The sequence below is a fragment of the Miscanthus floridulus genome, chromosome 3 (assembly GCF_019320115.1).
Source record: "Miscanthus floridulus cultivar M001 chromosome 3, ASM1932011v1, whole genome shotgun sequence".
Taxonomy (NCBI): Eukaryota; Viridiplantae; Streptophyta; class Magnoliopsida; order Poales; family Poaceae; genus Miscanthus; species Miscanthus floridulus.
In genome coordinates this window covers 123,324,829-123,340,007 of record NC_089582.1, presented here as the reverse complement: position 1 = coordinate 123,340,007, position 15,179 = coordinate 123,324,829, and the positions used below count along the sequence as shown (strand labels likewise).

The 15,179-nt window shown below is 41.9% G+C and overlaps 1 pseudogene; it reads right to left on the bottom strand.

The window, feature by feature from the left end:
* Positions 1–12,007: 12,007 nt before the first annotated feature.
* On the bottom strand, positions 12,008–14,750 carry LOC136544334 (uncharacterized; annotated as a pseudogene).
* Positions 14,751–15,179: the final 429 nt, after the last annotated feature.

Here is a 15,179-nt window from a genome sequence, read left to right as displayed (position 1 = left end):
CATTCCCGGGCAGGGGTGACAGGAAAAGGCCGGGGTAGACCGGGCTACAGCCCACGCCGGGCTTAACCGAATGCACGTTTTCTGCTGGGCCGGGGTCCTTTCCAGACCGGGGTGGGGTGATCCACGGGGGTTGGGCCATGACCCCGGCCGGGGTGGGCCTAACCGAACAAGGCCTAATGGAAATGGAAAGGGCCTGCCATCTTGAGAGGAGCCTCGCCTGCGGACTGCAGTTGCGCGGATCTCATCTCCGCAAGCGGCGCTGCTGTCGTGAGCCCCACGCCCTACTGCAGATCCGGCCACCAAGCTGCCCGCCGTAGAGCCGAAACCCATCTTGCAGATCCGGCCATGGTGTCGAACTGGAGCAGGAGAGCCTCGCCCCGCCATCCCTTGCGGCTTTGTGGGTGGCTTCCTCGGCGTGCTTGGGCAGCGGCGCGGCAGGGTCGTCGTCGGGGTGGTTACAGTGCTGTGGCTGAGAGGCGCCCAAGCTTCCTGCGGAGCGGAGCGGAGAAGAAGACCGTGCGGTAACGATACGTGCTCTTGTGGCAGCGGTAACAGGCCGGTTTCAGATTACGGCGCAATTGGATTACAGTCGAACTGAAACAAACACAATCAAACAGCATCTATTACCCGGCGTAATCGAATGACGTTACGGACGAGTGAACCAAACACTCTTGGCCGCCAAACTGCCAAAGGCTATCACGTTGACGCCCCTATTGTGCTCGGTGGACAGTGGTGGTGCCCCGCCTCTTGGTGGCCGGTTCTCATGGTTAGGCTTCGTCCTTGCCATCCCGAATTCAATTCCCCATGCCTAGAATGGGATTTTAATTTGGATGAAAGCTCAAATGTCTCGGAAACTAGGTAGGATTGCTTTCATTCACATCAGGATGAGAAAGGGAAACAAGTCCACGTCTCGTCGGAAACTACAATTGTTATTAAAATAAATAAGAGAGGTGCTCTAGTTTTAAATTCAGTCGATCTAGACCTGAACTTATCTTCTGAAACAGTTTTTGGAGTCGATGAGTTAGGCCTCGATTTCAAAGGGATAGGGCAGGCCCGAGATGGCATTTTAAGACGGGCCTTGGGACGAAACTAATACCGTACGGCCCAGAATATGCTCCTGGGCCACAGAAGCAGAAAGCCAGAAACCATGAGTTTTCTTTTTTGAATTTGGACTGAAGAAAGGAATAATAATAAATAAAAACCATAGAAAACGTGGCTTGCCGCAAACGCGCCCGTGTCTCGCCAAATGGTGGGCGTTTGCAGAGGCTCTAAAATTTGGTTCCAGTCCAATTAAGCAACAAGCAGCAGAAATATATAAGGTACAAATGGGGGCCGCTGGGGAAGTACCGTACCAGAGGTGGCTTCAAAAATTTTAAATGTTTCTTCTCGCAATAGGGTCACATGACATTCAAAATTTTAAGATGGTTAACATAAATAACCGCACGTGACAAAATTCTCATACGTATAATCTTGAAATACGTATATCAGACTAACTCTTGATTAAGAGCTATATTTTAATTTCTCTCTCTTCTATATATTAAGATATAAAACAATGTGCTATGAGTTAGCTCATAAGTTACCATTAGAGTTGCTCTAATATAATAGATTAAAAAGATATTTTTGTTCTTCCATCTACCTATATCCATGTGCCATCCTAAATAGTGTAGATAAAAAGAGGAAGGTCGACGTTGTTATAGACAGAACCATCAATACATTAACATTTTACCTGCTAGATATAAACAACAACCTAGCTAATACTGTAGTTAGCCATCTTATTTAGCTGAGAGTTGATCCAAATAGAGCCTATGTGTGTGTATAAGAAACATTGCTTTCTGGAACCTAAGGCGCTACACTACACGTGCCATTGAAACAAGTTCTTTCCATTGTCAAATAGACACAAAATAAAAAAGTTGGAGTCCGCATGATCTCCAACACCGGCGAAATAAACTAATGCAATAAATTAGAGCCATACAAACAACAGGATATAGGACCATTCCTCTGTATACATTTGCTTCACTTTCCTGCTCCAACTACCAATACGGGAGAATCCATAGAACTGCCCTTGCTATAGAAAGTAGAGCCTAAGTCATCAATCTCTATATAGAATATACACAAAGATAATGCAAGGGGACAAAAGACTCTACTAACTAATACGATAGTTTTCTTCTGGTAACGCAGGAGACAAATTAGGGTTCAAGCTCTTTATTATTTTGTCACACCAACCAATAGCACTGGTTCTAACAATTTGAATACCAGTTTTATCGAGTGCTTGCGTAACATCTGGTAACACTACCATACCACAATGACTGGGCCTCAAAAGAGTAGAAATTTTTGTGGCAAGTACCATACATTTCGGGCTTTTGCCTGGTTGTTGGATGTTACCGGCCCTTGAATGTTCAGAGGCATCTAAGCCCATTTGTTATTTAGTCTGGCTTGCAAGCTGTGAAGTCATACTTGTTCGATGAGTGCGAGGTCACTTTAAGAATATATATATAGGGAGAGGCTATTCAGTAGCCGGCTACAAAATAAGTTATTCTGTAGCCACCTCCATTTACTATAATTTTATATACTAATTTACCATAATATAAATACATATTTACGATAGTTGGGTTACTATAACACATGGGGATATTTACCATAACGTTATATTAAACCACTTAGTAAGGAGTTACTATAATCTCGTAAAATAATATAGTAATTATCGTAACTCAAAGTGGCTACAGAATAAGTTATTCTGTAGCCAGCTACAGGATAGTAGTTCTATATATATATATATATATATATATATATATATATATATATATATATATATATATATATATATATGTTCGGAAGGCTATATCTATATAAAGGGACTAGATGTATACGTGAATAGATGAATAAAGAGATGACTCTCTCCCCTCATATACATGTGTCTCCTGTGTGTTCTTGTGTCTTGTTCTTAGGAGTGTTCTTGTGTCTTGTTCTTAGGATTGGGCAAGGGAGACGGGATCTATCTATGACTTCTGCACGTCTCTTTCTTGGGATCTGGAATGGGAAAACGGATCTGGTAATATGTGGATAGGCTGATTCTCAACACGTTATCAGCAACTCTTCCAACTGGGTGAGACGTTCTTAATTTATTGATCGGCGCCGACAGCTCAACAGCAGTGGGCGGAGGCGCAGCAGCAACAACAGCAAGGGGTGCGGGTTGCAGAGAAACCCTAGCTGCGCTTGACCGTCGAGTGCGAGCGGTAGATGACGACGCCTACGACATGAGAACTTGAAAGAGCGGGGATTGATTAGGCCTCACACATCAACTAGAAAGGGGGAAGGTGAGCGACGGGGAAGGCAACGGAGGGGGGATGGGAAGGGGGATGAGGGCGGCACGGCCACAATGGCGCACCTGGGGACTAGGAGCACGCCATCGACCAGCGAGATGGAGTCGCCGCCGGTCACCAGAGATCCACGCTCCGTCAGGCGGGCTTGCAGCAGATCTTCGCGTTGGCTCCGCCCATAGGCCGCTGCGCCGTCAGTTGGGGAGATCGGGAGCTGGCTCCGCCCAGAGGTCGTCCGCCGCCCGCTGCCGTCTTCAGTGGGGAAATGGGGAATGAAACTGGTCAATAGAGAGGGGTCAAGGGTCCACCTCCTATTGGGGGTATATTGACGTTGGGGGCCGTCATATTTGAAATAACAAACAGTGACGCTCCACAGCCGTCACATAAAAACAGCACATGTCATCATAAAAACACCACCGTCAGCCGGCTGCTAGCGATTTACATTTTGTGACGACACTTGGTACCTTTATGTGACAAAAATAATAGTGTCATCATAAATAGTTCTGACTGTCCTGACTTTATGACGCTACAGACTTTTGCGTCATATTATGATATATTATATGACCAAAATTTGCCCTGTCATGAGGATTTTTGTCATAGAAAGAAGGTTTTCTTGTAGTGAAGTAAGCCAAATGATATGGCAGCTATGTAGTAGCTATGTGGAGTAACTACTCTATACAATAATATACTGGACAGTAGCAGTGTATATGTCACACCCCGCCTACTATAAGATCTACCTGCCAACTACCAGGAGATGAAAAGCAGGTAAGCAAGTTTGAATCCCAAATCACAACAAGCTAGAAGCTAACTTGGTATTAACCAACTGTCAGTTATAGTAGTTATCCTAGGCTCTAAAAGGCCACAGGAATCTTGACAACTACAATGCGAGTAATGATATTTCTTATATGTACCTTTTACCTAAGAAAGTTGCGCTATCAGTTGAGAGTTTATCCCAGAAGGATATTGGTCACTGTTGCTCTTACGAAGCAGCCATTTTTTTGCTTAAGTCAATGACTTTGCATCAAAATAATATGTCCCAGATAAATGAATTTTTTTATCTTATCACTTCTATTTAAAAGCTTCTCTTCATGCTGAACAATGAATTGATCCAAGCCATGCTTTATATTGAACACGAAATATGTTGCAATAAATATAATGACTCAATTTTTTTCTATATGGTATAAGTAATTGTGTCAAATTTGGGCAATAAAAAAAGAGTTAGACTATGATATTACTCTGTATCCAAAATTTCTCAGCCATGGCTATATGCCATATTCTTGCTATCATACTTATACACACCAAGCTTAATGCGCCTGAAAGCGCAATGCCACCATTAATTGCTTTTTTCCAGACATATGGCCTAGAAGGTCATTATAGATTGATTGTCAATTATACAACAATTGGTGAGCATTAGCCCCTAAAGGATTGTTATGGCTAAATTATGGGTTACGTCAGTAACTATAGGTGTTAAGTCAAGAAGACTGCATATGCATTTGTTGAAACCAAGAACTTGCAGAGCAATAGTTATAATCCACCAGAAGTTATGGACTCAGCAAGAAGTTGAGGATGCTCCTCCTGTAGTTGGAAATACATGCAGTATTCATGCAACTGCATTGATAAAGTCCGAGCTCACTGCATATAAAAAAATTATAATAGAGCCCCTAATAAAGTGCATAATATTTCCCAGATAAATCACCACTAAAGCATACATATACACCACTAGAAGTTGGTTAATGGGGAATTTTTGTATGCTATTAAATATATCGGCATTAGGGGGAGATGAATGCCCATTTTATGGAATGCCTTGATGTTTATAAATCAAAACGCACAAATTCAAACTAAACTAGTTGTGTAGTTAGACTCCTCTATTCTATAGTATGGAGTTATGCTAGATATCTATTTGTATTGATGAGGAGCAACCAGATTGGTTAAAGTCTAAATCAGTGCTTCCACCTTAAGTAGATGTGGATATACCCGGGATTAATTTTGTATCCACATGACTTATTGGCATTTTGATCAAGTTATGCGGGAACGCCTGCAAATAAGATATATTGGCCTAAGTCAAAAGCATATGCTCATGAAGCAAACTCACATTATATGTGATAAAACTCCTCTCATACTCTTGTAGAGAAATCACCCTGCTGGTGAGTTACCTCACAGCGAGGTTTATCCTGAAGATGAAAATCCTAGCAACGCGTGCGTATAATAAAGCTATGAATATGGAACAATAATAGATCTATCGTCTTGGGAAATAACGAAGATCATTATTATGATGTTTAAAGTCAGAAAATATGTGTCGACACTTCTTTACCTCTATAATTGCTAGATGAGTCTCTTTCGTGAGAACCTGGAAGTCCATGGCAAGAGTGTTTGAAGCTTTCATATCGGGTCAAATGAAACATGCAATTGAGGTTGAACCAAAAATCGCTAAGTGAGTATCTTGAACCTGATGTTCAAATAATTATGGGTCAACATTGAAATAATGGGTGGTGAAAAGCGATGGTTCAAAAGGTACTAATAACGACCAATTCTGACATAAGTTTTACAAAATATGTTCCGCTATATAATGAATCTGGCTAATGGCATGAATTAAAATATGCAGTTATGGGATTCTGAAAATCCATGATGAGCAACACTGAAATCTCATACCAATATTGTCTTTTATGTGAAATGATCTCCCTACAAAGATAATAACTCCCTGAAGGATTTTCCTTGAAGGAATATATGGTTATAAGTCTAAATGCACTAAAGTAAGTGAATTCCTTGGAAGGAATAAAGACCGATATAAGACCTGAGAGATAAGAATGAAAAGAGGAATTGAAAGGAACAAAGGTATACCATATAACCACATGCCTATTTCATGAGGTTTTACTATGGATGTATATATACTTGTGATATAATACGTTCTCCACCTAAGGTTTTGGAATTAAAGTATCTTCTAGAAATTGATATGATATATTGGTGTTACTAGCAATATTTTCCCCATTATGCTAGAAATACAGACTTGTGGTGTCGTACTATGTATTAAAATAAAGGTTCTCAAAGAATTTGGAATTAATCCCAAAAGGAGTCACCACGATTATGAATAGAGAAAAAAATATAATGATTATTAATCACATCTTGAAGCTGCGTGTCATTGTAATTTTAGAGTGCACAAATATGCATCCTAATGTATGCATGATATAATATAATAAATTCCTCTAAGCATTATTCTATGTTCTCAATATTCTTGAAGAATAGCGAGACAAATGTAATGAAGCTTAAATGTTGTGGAAATCTTGTATTTTACTTGGACTATCCATGTCTATGTTTATTTCTATATAATGGTTAATGTCATGGGAATGAATTACTTCAATAGATGTTGTCGTCAGGGGGAGTATTTACAAGATATTGATTGTCATTCACGAGACTCTAAAAGTCTCAAACAATACCCAGAAGGTATTATTCTAATGGTGACTTCCTAACCTCTGTTGAAGGCTCTATCGTGACATCATTTATGAAAGTGGGTTTATTGTTTATGTACACTTCATATTTTTATCTCACGAGTTCCGAAAGTAAGATGAGGTTAAGATTACGAAATGATCCTTGTAATGTATGCGATATACTTGTTAAGTCTCTATGTGTATATGCTTCCTGTAGAAAGCGTTCTTGGTATAGCAGGACAGTTCTGCAAGGTTCAGGGGGAGAAATTCCCTAGAATATTAAACCTTGATCAGAATTCTTGAGAATTCAAAATGATTTGATTCAGAAGGTCACAAGTTGTCTTGAAGACATATGTTGTACTCTTTTTTCCTTGATGAGTTTTCCTGAAGTTTCTCATGTAAGATTTTTAATGAGGCAACAATGTGCAAATGCATTAAGCGATAATAATGTACTCTTTCTCCATATTTTCCCATTGGGTTTTTTGGAGTTTTAATGAGACATGTATTTGTCATGGTATTCGCCCAAGGGGGAGTGTTAAGAATTCCTCAATTAGAAGATTAATGGGCTCATACCATATATGCCATGTAGGTCCATATATGCCCCGAAGGCTATATCTATATAAAGGGACTAGATGTATACGTGAATAGATGAATGAAGAGATGACTCCCCCCTCATATACATGTGTCTCTTGTATGTTCCTGTGTCTTGTTCTTAGGATTGGGCAAGGGAGACGGGATCTATCTACGACTTCTGCACACCTCTTTCTTGGGATCTGGAACGGGAAAACGGATCTGGTAATATGTGGATATGCCGATTCTCAACAAGTTTAACATTTCTTTTCAAAAAAAATAAATAAACAGAGAGAGATCTGTTTTTTATTTATACCAACGGTACCAATTTTCTTTATTCATTTGGCTCTTTCTGCAACAAGTGTATAAGGTAGCCTTATTGCTAGGAGAAGACCTGCCATAAAGGTGCTCTCTTCTTCCATGTGTCATGTACTTATATCAGTATATGGCTCTATTTTTTCGCGATGAGAGAATATAGCCCGTTTTTCATTAAGCATAAGAGTACATGGCTCTATTCAATTACATACATGCTCTAATGTTTCGTTCTCGAAGAAATTGGCATGGCTGTTGCAATAAAAGTGAGTAAGAAACAGAGATAGTGTTTAGGAATTGGCATGCACGTCACCCTAAAGTGAATGAGTGATGAATCTATTAATCATTTAACCTGGGTCTAGATAGACAGAGTACACATGTTGCTCTAATGGAAGTTGAGCATATATAACGAGAGAAATAACTTAGAAGAGCAGAAGAACTGGATAACGCAGTTCTGTCCGATTCTACCTTTTCTCGCCGCACTTCATATATTAATCTAATTCTATGCAAGATGGATTGACATGTAATTAAGAAACTTGTCTATCGATCGAGAATATAGCTAATGATATGGCACAAAACGAGAAATATTGTATTATTATTAGGTCAACACTCAACACTAATAAACGTATTGAAAAGGTAAAGATTTTACGAGTCCTGCCTGAAAACGACTGCTATGTCGAACTCAAGGGCGCGCGCCACATGTGGCACCGGGAGAGGTTTCGCATGCAGCTCAGCAGTTATCAAAGAATTAGAAGAACAAAATGGCGCTAAGTCAAAGTCCCCACATGGACTCCATGTCCATGACCTGCAAAACAAACTAGAGTATAATTTAATTTAAAGCTGCCCTTGTTAATAAAGCGAAGACAAACTCCTCAAACTGGAACATGCTTTGCGTGTAGTACTATAATTTAATTTACCTATATACTTATCTTGTGATCAAGTCGACTAGTCATGCCGTACCTCGCATCCAGGGAAACAGTGTTACTCCCTGTACAGAAAAGAATGTAATTCTAGCACAATATTATGGTTTTGTATCTTAAGTGCGATTAATTATAGATAAAAAAAATAAATATTTATGATATCAAATAAATATCATTAGGTCAATTACAAAACGTATTTTTATAATAAATTATTTTAGAGCCGTAAATGTGAATACTATTTATTAAAAATTTAGTTAAACGTGAACTACTTTTGCTGATACGCAACACGTGGTTGCTTTCTTTTTTTGAACGGAGGGAGTACTTGGAAATAGAATGTATATGTACGTCACAGAAGAGACAAAGATAATGCTAGAAATTTGAGAGTATAAGCGCATGCATGTTCATGGCGGCACCGAACCAAAAGCATGTACTACCTTCGTTCGAGAAAAAATATAATTTTAGTACAGTGTTACGTTTTCGTACCTTAAATTTGACCAATTATAATTATAATACCAAATAAATATGATTAGATCAACTACGAAATATATTTTTATAATAAATTAATTTAAAGTTATAAATATAAATATTATTCACTAGCTCAAACATGAATAATTTTTCGTAGCACCTAACTCAGAGTTGCATTCTTTTCGTAGTATACTGTAGTGTGTAGCTAGTGTGGACAAGTGCCAATGCTGCCAATTCTGTGTGTTTGCAGCATGCGGACGACGCGGCGCAGGGGCAGCCCTCCTGGCCCAAGTAGAAGCACACCGGCATTTCTCCTGCTTCCTTTTCTCTGCTCTTCACCCTCTTTTTTCTTTACTTTTTTTTTGTCTTCTACCTCTTTTTTTTATTTCATGTATAAAAAATTATGTGGGGATTGCATGTGTGCCGGAGCCTTGGAGGTGTTGGAAGGACTCTATTGTTCAGGCGAGGGCAGCAAGAGCCTCGAGCCAGCCTCTACGCTGGATCCGCCCATGGTTTAGGGGCATCGCTCATCGTGGTTTTCCTATAAACTTTCATGAGGTGAGATGAACCCACCCAACCGACAGTGCATGGCATGGTCACGTGGCAATTCATCATGGTCTATCCTCCTCCGGTCTCTGGCTCTCTTCCATGGCTGATGGCTCCACCCCCCCGCCGCCCCCACCCCACCCCCCACCCCCGAGGCCTGGTCTTGTGTGGCGTGTGGCCGGTGCGTGGATGCATGCACCTTCTTTGTTGTAGAAAAGCGATACAGGACATGGCCTCTACTGCACGCTTGCCTGATTTGGAGGGAAGCGAGGCGAAGCTGTAGTACTCAGCTTGAACAAATGCAGTGTATCTTTGCACGGATATTTTCCATATCTTAGAGTGCCCCCTCAATTTAATTTCTAAAAGAAATCATCCTCATGGTTTTAAGTAGTTTTGCAAGAAAATACTTCACGTCCATTTATACATATACGCCATATTCTTTGTATAAATAAGATTGTTTAATAATGCATTTTTAATATTAATTTTGTCTCACAATATATTGACGATTACTATAAATCAATATCATCAGTGCTGCTTTGGCTGCCTGTAAGTCGGAGGCATTTCTGTGGGGAGCTCGGCTACCGAAGAAAGACAGAGATCGCTGATGTTTGGTCTTCTATTTTAGTTAATGCAATGTATTCGGCTTATGCCACTCAATCAATATGAAAATCATCCCCCCAGACTTATTAAAAAACAATATCATGTCATATACCACTTTTCTTTTCCTGCTAATCATATAAAACACAGACGCGCACATAGTCACGTACATTTATGCACTCACACCTAACTCTAGGAGGACCTTCAAAATACTGAGCCAGCGAACCTAATGACTGCATTGATGAAATCACCTTAGAACATCTTACTGTCTGAGATTGATGAACATGGATGTGCTCTTTAGTACCTCACACTTCTTATATGCCTCCCCCCCCCCCCCACCCCCCCCCCCCCCCACACACACCCCCAAGTGGCGGAGCCAGCCGAAGAAATGAGGTAGGGCGGACCGCTATCTACATATAGCGAACTTCACCGATATATCGGTCTAACTATGTATGTGTACAGTATATATGTCGGTTTATCACGTACCAATTATATTCTAATATGTAATTCAACAAACAAATGGTACATACACTACTACAGAAATCTTATTGGAGGCGGGCAAAAACGATTAATGGAGGCGGGCAATCCAACAACCTCCAATCAAAGGTCACGGTTAATCCGTGACCTACGGAGGCGGTTGCTTTGCCAGCCTCCGTAAATCAAATTAAAATAATAAAAAAGCAGCTGAGCCCAACGCCAGCACATACGGGCCCAACGTCGAGCCCAACCACGCCGCCACTGTCCTGGATCCACCACCACCGTATCCGCACTTGGAGGCGCCATTGGTGGAGCTCTTGCAGCCGGATCTGGTGGAGATGGGGAGGCCTCACGCTGGATCTGCCTCCTCGCCGCAGATCCACCGCCTCCGCTGCTGGCGCGACCTCCACGTCATGCTTCCGCTTTAGATCCACCATCGGGGTGGAGAAGGGGTGCAGATCCGCCACTGCTATTGCTCCTACGCTCGCCGATCACTGCTACTGCTCCCTGTGCCACCGTCGATGGGCTCAGGAGGGAGATATGCCACCGGAGGGGAAGGGGTGGCTCAGGAGGGAGGGAGAGCCGCCCTGCGCCGCCATCAACGGGGAGGGAGGGACCTGTGCCGCCGAAAGGAGAGGGGTGGCCACCGGAGGGAGGGGGAGGCCCGCCACCCGTCGGATTTGGGAGGGAGGGAGAGGGCCTCCCGCCGAATCTGGGAGGGAGGGAGGAAGAGAGGGAGAGGGAGAGCCCCGGTCGATTGAGGAGGGAGAGAGAGAGAGAGGTGTGCTCGGGAGAGGGAGAGCGCCGCTCGGCTGAGGGAGAAGGGAGAGTGCTGCGGGAGAAGGGAGAAGGCTGAGCGCTACTCAGCTGCCGAGGGAGGAGAAGTGAAGGAAGAAACCCTAACTTCCTATATTTATATGAAGACGGCTATCAGGCCTCGACTAGGCCTGTTGGGCCTCGGCCTTTTTTGAAGGCGGGCCTTATAGTGTGCCCGCCTCCGAAAATAGATTTACACGCCTCCAAAAATAGGTCATTTTTGGAGGCGGTTGTCTTAAGGCGCCCGCCTCCGTTAATCGCAGGCATTAACCGAGGCGGTTGGATTTTGTGACCGCCTCCGTTAATAAAAGGGCACCATCTTGCAAAATCACTTGTGTAGTAGGAGAAGAAGTTGGAACACGGTTACCTTTCACATGAAAAAGACATAAGCAGAATTTTTGTTCCATAGTCTTGATAATTAACCATGTCCATATATCAAATGATAAAAAAGCATAAACAACCTACAAATAAAATAAAATTAGTATTGACTAATGAGTAAGCGATAAATGAGGCAATATGTAAAAAAATGTCAAACATAGTAGGAAAACATACCAATCCTAAAACTCTAAGAACTTCGAGGCCGCTTCGGAGGTAAACTCATCTTCCGATCTTTCATGGATTGAAATGTCCTCTTAATTTTCTCAGGATCAAGTTCTCTAAAAATCTCCTTCTCAATATAGCACAAAGTCAAGTCCTTAAGCCATTCATCGTTCATTCTATTCCGCAAATCAGTCTTGATTATATTCATAGCTCAGAAAGCTCTTTCAACTAATACCGTTGCCACCGGAAGAATCAATGCTAGCTCAATGATGCGATACACTAATGGAAAAGCAAGGTGTGCCTTATTATCAACCAACTTTATGGCCAAACTTGCAAAATCATGACAAGCTCTATAATCATCAACTCTTCACACATGTAAAATGAATGTCTCAAGTTCATCCCTTATATTAGAACAATCAACAATTGAAAAATCTTAATCATAGATCTCTGTTAGATGAGCAATCTTCTCCAAATCAAACATAGAGAATAAATCTCTTGGATCAAGACAAGAGAAGCACACAAGTAACTCTGATGATACCTCATTGAAGTGATGATCCATCTCTGTGAGAATAGCATCAAGTGCAGCCAAGAAAGTGTCAACACAATAATGATGTTCTATAGTTATTAAGTCATCATCAAGCCTTGATTGACCCCATCTTGGTCTACGCTCACTGAAATCTAACAACTTTATCTTTTTTTGCAACACAAAAGGCTTTCACTTCTTCAAATAATGGCACCCAACCTTCATTTCTCAAGTTTAACAAGCGTGTTTTAACATCAACAAGCAATGACATGGCCTGAATTATATTTTGATCCTTCTTTTGCAGCAAGAGAGATAACTTATTAGTAATACAAAGCACTTTCAACATCAACTTCATATTCAAAACAAAGGTAAAGGTCTCCATTTTCTTCAATAAACTAGCTGCTCTACCAGGATTGCGTTCATCCCCATGAACCATAGCCAATACCCTTATAACAGAATCCCACATGTTTTCAATACGGAGTAATGTGGTGAAATGAGAACCCCATCTTGTATCACCAGGTCTAACCAAGCTAGTTCGTTGATGCTTCCCTTTCCTAGAAAAAATCTCTCCACTATCCAATTTCTCTAAAATTGTATTACGATGCGTAGCAAAGGTATCTTTCCTTCGACAGGACGAACTAGCACTAGTCACAATCAAACTCACATAGTTGAAGAAATCAGCAAATGATGAACAACAAGTTGTAACAGATGTTGCAATTGATGAGCAAAGCAATGCACATAGAAAGCATGTGGGTTTTCATCACGAATTTGTTTTTGCAGACCGTTGAATTCACCTCTGATATTAGAAGCCCCATCATACCCTTGCCCTCGAAGTCTAGCAATAGATAAACCATATTCAGCAAGAACATCAAGTAATGCCTTCTTCAATGATATAGATGTTGTGTCCTCCACATGTTTAAGACCAAGGAATCTTTCCACTACCATTCCTTTATCATTGACAAACCTGCAAACCAATAAATACAATTAAATGAGACTGTCATATAGTTTATAATAATTATTATCAAATTAGCAATTAAATATTAACCAACCTCACAATCACAACCATTTGCTCCGCTATTGAGACATCACGAGATTCATCAATTAGAACTACAAAAAGTTTATCACCAATCTCCTTTCTTTATGGCTTCCTTTATCTCCCTTGCAAAGCTTGCACAAAGGTCCTTCTGAATTTGGTGAGAAAGCATTTGGGCATTCAACGGACACAACTCCTCAAATGTAAGCCATACCTCCTCGTTCCTTTTTTTGCCACTCAATCATTTCTAAGAAATTCCCTCTGTTTAAGGAAGAGGGAGATTCATCATGGCCTCGAAACGGATGAGCTTGTGCAATGAGAAAGCTTGCAACATCTAAAGAAGCCGTCACACGTGTTTCACATTTCTTTTCTGCATCAACACTATAAGCCTCGATCTTATGTGAGACACTTGCCCTTCGATTCCTAAAATCTGCACAAGCTGTCCTTGCTCTATTGTGGTAGCTTGTCGGGCCACCAACATGAAGAGGAAATCCATTATATGCATTTTTTTAATTTCTATACCCTTCTTTGCTGAATGCATCATGACCAAAATGTGTTTCTAAGGGCTTTTGCTTGAATAGAAAGCAATAGAAGCAAAATGTTGCATCCTTAGCCACACTTATTCCAACCAATCATGCTTTGTTAATCAATTCTCTAGAAACACCCTCTTATCATTTTGTTTTTTAGGAAAATTATGGCCAAAAGGTTTGGTTGGGCCCTTCACCAAATAAGCTCTCCCAACATCATCTCTAATAACTGGATGGAATTGATCAATTGCTACACGAAGGCCCGGATCAAAAACAATATGAAAATCTAGGCTGAAAACCTTAACACCTTCGACTTCGACATCCTGTTCAACACTTTTGTACTGTTTCTACTGGATTTGGATGTGGCTCTGAATCTCCTAGCTCTTGTTGTTCTGTTGATTCAGCAACATTACCACTTTCACGAGTGTTTGGGGCCGAGTTACTTCCACTTGCAGAATTTGTACTGGTAGTGGTATAGAAGCTTTTTAAATATGCATAACCATTTAATTTAATTGCTTTCAATAATCAGGATAAACAACTAATCAAGCCAACGATTTTGCAATGGATTAATGGCAATACCAAGTTTCTTATATCGCTTCTTGCTCAATGGAGTTGGAGTTGGAGCTACCGGCCTCTGCCTACTCGTGCCTCTGCCGGCTCCAGCTTCATCTCCTCCCCCATCCATCAGCAGTCAGCACCGGCAGACCGGCCGACGGCCGCTTGGGCCTCGCGCGCAGCGGCACTACGGGCTGTGGCAGCTGCAGGCGATCGACGGAGGTTCAGAGCGGCATGGCCGCGCGGGCGCGGGGCGGAACGGTGGCCGGAGGCGGACTACGGAGGCACGGAGCGCGGTGAACCGAGCCGAGCGAGCGTGATGCGGCGCGGCGCCGTATGCTGCTTGCCCTACTAAGGTTCTAGGCTGCAGGATGGGTGGGCCTGGGCCATTGGGCCTTGTTGACCAGATGGCCCAGCAGCGTGGAATCCCTCTGTTTCGCTGATTCGCTCGACTCCCGTCGCCGCCGGCCTCTGCTACGCTCGGAGTCGGAGCCTCGACCTGCGCCGCCGCCAGTCGCCCAACCTCACCATATAGATGGCTCCACATCTGCCCCCCCCC